Source organism: Dendrobium catenatum, unplaced genomic scaffold (assembly GCF_001605985.2).
Source record: "Dendrobium catenatum unplaced genomic scaffold, ASM160598v2 fragScaff_scaffold_1203, whole genome shotgun sequence".
Classification (NCBI taxonomy): domain Eukaryota; kingdom Viridiplantae; phylum Streptophyta; class Magnoliopsida; order Asparagales; family Orchidaceae; genus Dendrobium; species Dendrobium catenatum.
The window spans coordinates 515,438-524,699 of NW_021319665.1; positions in this window are offsets into that span (position 1 = coordinate 515,438).

Genomic DNA, 9,262 nt, shown 5'->3' on the forward strand with positions numbered 1-9,262 from the left:
ACCAGTTAATCTTTCGCCGCTTAAATTCAAAAATCAAAAATTCTGGAGTAGATGAGAGCATTTCCACTTTGAGTTTTGTGATACACAGCACGTTTGATTTTGGCAACAGTAGTGGAGTGACAATCAATCAAATTGTCAAATAATCTGTCATTTCTAGTTCTCCAGATGTAGTAGACAATATCACAAAGTAAGAGAGAGCACATATTCTTCCTGCTTTTATCGATATCCCATTCATCAATACAGTAAAAAGCTTGCTAGATATTTGGACGGAAAAGAATGTTGTTCATACGAGGAAAGACCTTCTTAAGGATATCAAAAGAATAATCACACTCAAAGAAAATGTAATTGTTGCTTTCCCCAATGATCTGGCAGAAGGCACATAAAGGTTTAATCATTATTCCCCTTAAAATCAAGGCATCAGAAGTTTTGAGACCATGCTTGAAAGCCATCCAAGTGTAAATAGAAAAACGCAAAGCATAATGTTTATGCCAAACGAACTTTTACCAAGGAACAGTTTCACAATCCGAAAAGGACTTGTGAAAAGTTTTAAATGAAGGTTTAGCATTATTAGTCCAGTAGCAGTTGCCCTGAGTGTTGGAGATAGGAACATAAGTGATAATGTCAGCCAAATGAGTAGATATAACAGGGGGTAAATTCCATCCCCCATTAGATAGAAGAGAACTAATAGTTAAGTTGTGAGGGCGAATAAGGTAGTCAAGATATTCATTTTTTAGCCTTTCTGCCACAGAAGAACCAAAGCACTAGGGTTCCCAAAAGAAAGAGAGGGAAGAGTTGTCAGTGAGTCTAAATTGCATAGGATCTGGCAGCTTAGTGGCCACCTTGCATAGAAATTTCGAATAAACAGCAGCCGTGGGATTACCAATGTTCCAAAAAGACACATTTGGCTTTCCACCAAAGAAAAAGATAGCTATTAATGTTGTAAATCCCCCACATAATGGAGCAACCAAAAGCATAATACAGAGAGTCAATAGATGGAATGCCCAATCCCCCACAGAATTTAAGCATACAAGTATCCTTCCAAGAGATGATATGAAGCTTTTTCTTGTGAATATCCCCATAGTACAAAAACCTGGAGCAAATGATATTAATCACCTTGCTACAATCTTTGGGAATAAGGGTGCCACTAACCCAATAAGCTAAAATATTATAAATAGTGTGCTTAAGGAATTGAAATCTTCCGGCAAAGGAAAGATTTTATATTTCCAACCATCTAAAGAGCACTTAATTTTATGCAAAAGAGGCTGAAAATCAGATTTTTTAAGTCTCTTGCGGAAAATCGGGATGCCGAGATATTTGATAGGGGAGTTAGCAATAGGGATGTTCAAAGTATTTGAGATGGCCTCCTCATTTAGCGCATTATTAGAGAAGAGAATGGTGCTTTTAGTGCTATTAACATGAAGATTCGATATGCTAGCAAAATCATGTAAAATATTATTGAGAGTTTGAGCATTCTCAATAGTTGCCCTGCCAAAAACTAGCAAATCATCAGCGTATAGGAGGTGGGAAATAGAAACTTTACCAGTCCTAATGCCATGGAAGGAATTGTTGAAATTGGTCTCCTCAAAATAATCAGAGAGACTATCCATAACTATGCATAATAGGTAGGGAGAGAGAGGACAACCTTGTCTAAGACCAGAGGATAAGTTGAAATAGCCTTCAAGCACCCCATTAATAGAAAAAGAAAAGTGGACAATAGTGATACAACCTTTGATCCAAGAAACAAAGGTTGCAGGGAACCCTTTAGTAGTCATTCGATTAAGCAGAAATTCCCTAGAAACTATATCAAATGCTTTATGGATGTCAAATTTTGCACAAAAAGATTTTTTTTTTAGCATTAGAGTTGAAATCCATAAGAACATAAAAAATTAAAAGAATGTTATCTGAAATGATTCTGTCCTGAATGAAACCCACTTGGCTAGGATGGATAATGGAAAGCATAACCTCTCTCATGCTATTGGCAAGAATTTTGGCAATGATCTTTTAAAACAAGTTGCAAAGAGAAATTAGCCTATAGTCAGATATGCTACTGGCATGAGGTATTTTAGGGATTAAGGCAATGGTCGTGGTGAAATTACTAGATGGATAAGAGGGGGGTGAATTGTGAAGATTTATAGCAATAAATAAAACCTAAACATGAGTTCTAATATTTTTGATATTTTTTAAGGTTTTAAAATGAAAATAAAGTGCAACAATGGAATCCTGTTCAATCTGAATATTTCACCAAGCAAATGTACTGAAAATGAAAAATGCACGCAAGAATAAAAATGATAAGGAAAAAGCACACCGAATTTTTATAGTGGTTCGGTCAAACCATGACCTACATCCACTCCTCGGAGTCCTCCGCTTTGGGAATTTCACTACAAGCAATAGCTCTCCTTTTGCCCCCCTTGGCAAGGCGGAGAAGCTCTTACAATACTCCCTTTCACCAACCCAGTTTGACGGAGTGCCAAACTCTGTTTTCACCCTCCTGGCGATGGCAGAGAACCTTCTCGTCTTTCTCTCTCCTAGAGAAGGCAGAGTACCTCGAGGTCACGAATGTAGAAGAGCCTTCCCCTTGGAGATCCTCTCATAAATTCTTCTAGGGCCACAGGAGGAACAAGATGCAGCAAGTTCGGAGCAACCGTGTGATGTCCCTCACACCTCTTCTCCCTCACAACGCTCACCTTTTCCTTCCTCTCTCAAACCCTAAAGAACTTCTCAAGAGCTCTCTCCCTCAGAATCCCTCTCTAACCTCGTTCACCTCTCTAATTCACACTTAGAAAACATAACTATTTTGACACCTAAAAATGGGCTCCATAATCCCTGAAATTTCAAAGTAGACGTTTCTATCATACGGTATGATTTCTAATCGTACCGTACGATATGTATACCAAGCTTCGTCCTTGTACGAAGATGTACGAATAGTTCAAAATCAATCGTACAGTACGATAATGAATCGTATGGTATGATCCTCAATATTACTAATCGTACATGATGATATCCGGGATGATCAAATGTCATCTATGTTCATCATATTGTATGATACATATCATACAGTACGAATGGTCAAAATCAAGGTATCATCCAGGACGAATTCTGGGACGATCAAGAGTCGTCTCTATTCATCATATTGTACGATCTATATCGTATTGTACGATGAGGCAAAAATAATGAATCATCAAGGACGATCTCTGAGACGATCAGAATTCGTCTCTGTTCATCGTATTGTACGAACTGGTTCGTATAGTATGATATTCAATTTAAAATTAAGCCTTGAATTATTACACTAATTACGGGTTAATTTAAGTAAGTATTTAAAATAAATCATACAGTGCGAAATACATCGTACAGTATGAACGGCGAAGAAAAACTTACTTAAGTTAATTTCATGGCTAGGGTTTTGGATTTGAACATATCGTACAGTACGATTATGATTTATACAGTACAATCTATTCACAGAATCATCCTACAAGCTCAAATCATACGGTATGAAATAACTTCGTACAGTACGATCTACAGAGAAAGAAAGTCTCCAAATTTTTCTTTTAAAAAAAACCTTCTCCCCCTGTGTGTGTGCATGGTTGCTCAGACTTTTATGCATTTTGTGGCCATGCTCAAGAAAATAAAAATAAAATAAATAATAAAATACATTATCAGACTCATACTCCTAATCTACCCATTCTTGAATCTTCCTATCGTCCTGAGTAGCTTGTGATCTTCCTGAAATGTTAATACTCACGGACAATAACCAATAATAAATGATATTCAATGAATAGTAAATCAGATGATATTATTTGTCATTATCAAAATCTCAAACTCGGGGTCATGGGTCGCAACAATCTCCCCCTTTATGATGATGTCAAATAATGTTTGTTGTAGGCAAGTTTGAAGAACTTTTTTTTTGAAACAGAAATGCAATAAAAAGGAAAATGCAATACAAGATAAAAAGAAATGCATTTAACCATAGAACAAACTACAACAACCTTCTCCCCCTTTTGACAGCACCAAAAAGATGAGCAAACACCGAGAAAGAGAGAAAAAAATTACAATACAAAGATAATTTAAAGCGGAGGATCCTGATCAGTTTGTGGTGGAGGTGGTTTGGTTGGAAATACTGAAGGAGACGTCAAATCGGTGATCAATAGTGGTGAAGCGTTCCCCAAACCATTGTATGTCAGTCTCGTGTTGCTGATGTTTCTCTTGAATTTGAGTATCGAGACGAGTCTGAAGTTGCTCGAAATGTTCGACAAAATCATCGTGAGGGTGTGCTGGTACAGGTGCTTGGGGTGTTGCATGTCGTCGTGGTCGTGCTTGAGCTGCGGCCGGGGCATCTTCTCCTTCTTCTTCATTAAAGACAGGTTCTTCAGGCTCGTGTCCCCGATGGAAAAGAATACGGAAAGATGCATCCGTATAAAAGATACGAATATTCTTGGGTTCACCAGGATAGGTCAATTGATATTTATTTTGGATGATATATCCTATAAGGTGACCAAGAGCTAGATTTTGTTTCCGTCGAGTAGTAGGGAGGCAAACGAAAGTCATATGGCGAATGTATTCAATAATTAAATCGGCCTCATCAAATTTTATGTTGGTCATGATAAGATAGGTAGTGACAGATAAGGTCGGGGTCATGTTGATACGGTCGCCACCTTTGGGTATTATGGAGGTTCGAAGGACATGTTGAATTATTCACGCATTTTGAGTTAGTGATTAAACGAGAGGTTGGTGTTGATGGAATGCAGTATTCCTAAGGACTCTATTAACATCACTCCAATCGAATTTGTTTGTAAGAAAAGAGCGAACCCTAGGACCTTAAGTGGATAGCCTAATATATTGGGTGATGTCGGCTTTAGTGATCTCGATGTTTTGACCACAAACAAAGGAGTGAAAAGTGGTATTATCGACAATGTATGTGAGATTTGCAAGAAATTCTAAAAGAAGTTCAGAGTTGTAGGGAAAGGCCAGGGTGAGGAGGAATTGAAAGGTGGTAGAAGCGAAGAGGCTTAGTACCTCGAAGTTTAGTACAGCCTGATTAAGCATTTTGGAAGGTGTAATTTTGCAGACCTTATACCTGTGGTAAGCTTCTTCATTTTCAGTGATTAGAAAATGACCACGTGGACGACTCGAAGAGGACGAGCTTCCAGCAACCAACCGACCTCGCTTGCGAACCAGACATTGTCAAGAGGGCAAGAAGACTAGATGAAGAAATGAGTGAGGAAGGTGTGAGTGAAAAGAACTGCATAGCAAGGTAATTTCTAGAGAATTTCTCACATCATACAGTATGATATGCAATAAATATTCTGACGCGTCGTTTCGGGAAAAGATAGTCAAATCGTACAGTACGTTAGTGATCGTATAGTACGATCAGAAGAATTTCGATCATCCCGACGATTGTCTGTACGACTATGACGAAAAGTTTCGTACTGCACAAACGCGTGTATCGTACAGTACGATAAATAATAATATCGTAGCAGACAGCTTTAACTCGTGCTCATCCATTTTGTTGAGGTGGATCGTACAGCACGAAAAGTAGGTATCGTACAGTACGAAAATCAATAATATCTTACCAACCACAATTAATTTGTCCCAATCTATTCGCTGACGTGGAACGTACAGTACGAAGAAGAGATATCGTACCGTACGATGAGCAATAAATGTCATACCAGATGGATTGAATGCCATTTGCTGTAGCGTACAGTACGATTGATCATACAGTACGATCAACAGAGGCAGAATTTTAGCTCATAGGTTGTGCTGTGTAGATTTAGATTCATCGTACAATATGAACGTAGGTCGTACAATATGATACTAAAATGTCAAAATTTTTGTGCTTTTGTGTAGTGAGTGTGTGATGATCAGGAACAACCAAAAAATTTGTTTTTTTTTTGTTTGTTTTTTTGTGTTTTTTTTATTTTTTTATTCATTTATGTCAATGACACATAGTCTAGTTCTTAAGGTGTTAAAGGTGTCGAATGCTAGTGGTTTTATAAATATGTCAGCTAATTGATCCCCTGTAGCAATGTGATGCAATTCTATATCTCCATTAGCAACATAATCTCTTATGAAATGGTGTCTAATATCAATGTGTTTCGTTCGAGAGTGTTGTATTGGGTTCTTAGAGATGTAAATTGCACTTGTATTGTCACACATGATTGAAATGGTTCATACAGGTAGGCCAAGATCAAGAATTTGTTATTTTAACCGTAGTACTTTTGCAACGCAACTTTCTACTGCAATATATTCTGCCTCGACTGTGGAAAGGGCTATTAAGTTTTGCTTCATATTGGACCAAGACACTAATGATTGTCCTATGAATTGGCAGGTACTTGAGGTGCTTTTTCTATCTATCCTATATCCTGCAAAATCAGAATCTGAGTACCCTAAGATTTCAAAGGAAGTGTTGTGCCTAGGATACCAAATTCTTAAGTTCGGGGTGCCTAGTAGATATCTAAGAATTCTCTTGACAGCAGTTAAGTGAGACTCTTTAGGATCGGCTTAAAAACAGGCACAGAGGCACACACTAACCATTATGTCTGGTCTACTAGCAGTTAGGTAAAGAAGGGATCCAATCATTCCTCTATACTTTTTCTGATTTACTGGTTTTCCACTAGGATCTTTGTCTAACTGAATTGTTGAGCTCATTGGAGTGTTCATGGGTTTTGCATTCTCCATTTCGTATTTTTTCAAAATGTCTTTAATGTACTTTGTTTGGCTAAGAAATGTTCCGTTATCCATTTGTTTTACACAAAAGCCAAGAAAGTAATTTAGTTCTCCCATCTTGCTCATTTCAAACTAATTTCTCATTATTTTGGAAAATTCATCACACAAGTTTTTATCCAAAAATCCAAACAAGATGTCGTCCACGTAAATTTGAACAATGAGAATCTGTCCTTTAATTTTTTGTAGAAAGAGTGTGGTGTCTACACTACCTTTTACAAATCCTCTATCCAGTAAAAATAAGCTAAGTCTCTCATACCAAGCTCTAGATGCTTGCTTTAATCCATAAAGTGTCTTTTTTAATTTGAATACGTGATTTGGAAATTGTGAACTTTCAAATCTTAGGGGTTGCTCAACATAGACATCTTCCTTAATTACCCCATTCAGAAACACACTCTTTACATCCGTTTGATATAATTTAAAGTTCTTGAAGCAAGCAAAAGCTAAGAGCACTCTTATGGCTTCTAGTCTAGCAACAGGGGCAAAGGTTTCGTCAAATTCTATTCCCTCAATTTGGTTGTACCCCTTAGCTACTAATCTGGCTTTATTAAGTATTAATGTTTCTGAATCATTCATCTTATTCTTGAAGACCCATTTTGTTCCAACAACACTGTTGCGGATCTATGGTTCATGATTTTGATGATAGCAAACATTTCTTTTTCTATACGATTGCCTTATGTATTAACATTTCAGGACCACACAATCAAGACTGCAATTCAGAACCAGCTCAAGATTGGGTAGACTAGGTTTGTGTCAGTTTGTAATCTTTTTCTTTCTTGAGTCAATTGTATTGGGTGTGGGACCTACTGTTATGTAACTCTCTTGACTAACTCCCAAATATCATTCCCGGTGAATTGGTTCAGCTCTTCTTGCATTGTTTGAATTCAGAATTCATCTCCTAAGGCTTGATATATACTTGTAGGTTCTATCATAGAGATGAATGTTGAATGACTAACCTCTTTCCTGTCCATGCCTAGTCCTTACACCTTCTGACAGGTCTCCTAAAATTAGCTCTTTAGAATGACTAGAAGAATATCTCCATTCTCTAGGCAAATCTTCCTAAGGTTCTACCCTTTCTCCTAATGTCATAGTTTCTACTCCTTGAATTGCCTCTATTTCTTCATCTTTAATTCTATATTCAGAGGGCTTATTTGATTCATCAAATACTATATGGGTGGACTCTTCTACTACTAGGATTCTCTTATTAAAGATTCTATAGACCTTACCTACAAATGAATAACCTAAGAAGACACCCTCATCAGACTTGGGATTGAATTTTCATAAGGGATGTTTCCCATTATTCAAGATGAAGCACTTGCACCCAAAGACATATAAGTGTGAAATGTTTGGTGTCCTACTCTTAAGGAGTTCATAAGGAGTTTTGTTCAGCTTAGATCTAATGTTCACCCTATTTAAAACATAACACACTGTGTTAACTGCTTCTGGCAAAAAGTATCTAGGAGGGGTGTACTCTGCTAACATTGCTCTAGCGGCTTCTACCAAAGTTCTATTCTTCCTTTCTGCTATACCATTTTGTTAAGGTTTTCTAAGGGCTGAGAAATTGTGTTCAATTCCTATCTCTTGACAGAATGATTCAAATCTATCATTTTGAAACTCTCCACCATGATCACTATGGATTTTCGAGATCTCACAACCTAATTTTCGTTGAATCCATGTTGAGAATACCTTAAATTCCTCAAAAGACTCATTCTTATGTGCTAGGAATCTTACCCAAGTGAATCTAGTGAAGTCATATACAATCACAAATCCATAATTTTTTCCACCTAGGCTGGCTATACTAACGGGTCCAAATAGGTCCATGTGTAGGATTTCTAATGGCCTAGAGGTGATCACATCTCTGATTGAATGAAAAGATGATTTGACTTGTTTTCTTAGTTGGCAAGCATCACATAAATGGTCCTTTGTGAAATCTAACTTAGGTATGCCTCTAACTAAGTTTTTCTGAGTGATGTTTCTAAGAGTTTTCATACTAGCATGGCATAGTCTCCTATGCCATAGCCACGAGTCATCAACTATTATTTTTAAACAAAATGAATTTGAACTATCAATGCAATTAAGGTCTAACATGTAAACATTGTTAATTCATTTTCCTTCTAAAACTAGTTTATCATTTAAACTAATCAGGTATTTATTAGATAGAAATTTAATATCAAAACCTTTGTCACACTGTTGACTAATGCTAAGTAAGTTATGCTTCAAACCATCAACTAGTAAGATATTTTCAATTAAAAATTTTTTAGCATTACCAACAATACCTGAGCCTATCACCTTCCTGATAGTGTTGTCTCCCAATGTTACTTTGCATCCAGTTCTGATCTCCAGTAGAATGAACTTCTTCATATCTCCAGTCATGTGTCACGAACAGCCACTATTCAGGTTCCACACGCTCTCACTAGGTCTTTTATGAGAGCAACCCTACAATTTCATTCAAAGATTAGATTTGAGAACCCAAGTGAGTTTGGGTTCCTCCTTATGCTTGCATGAATGAGATGTATGCATGCTATGCTGTGATGGATGCAGTTTA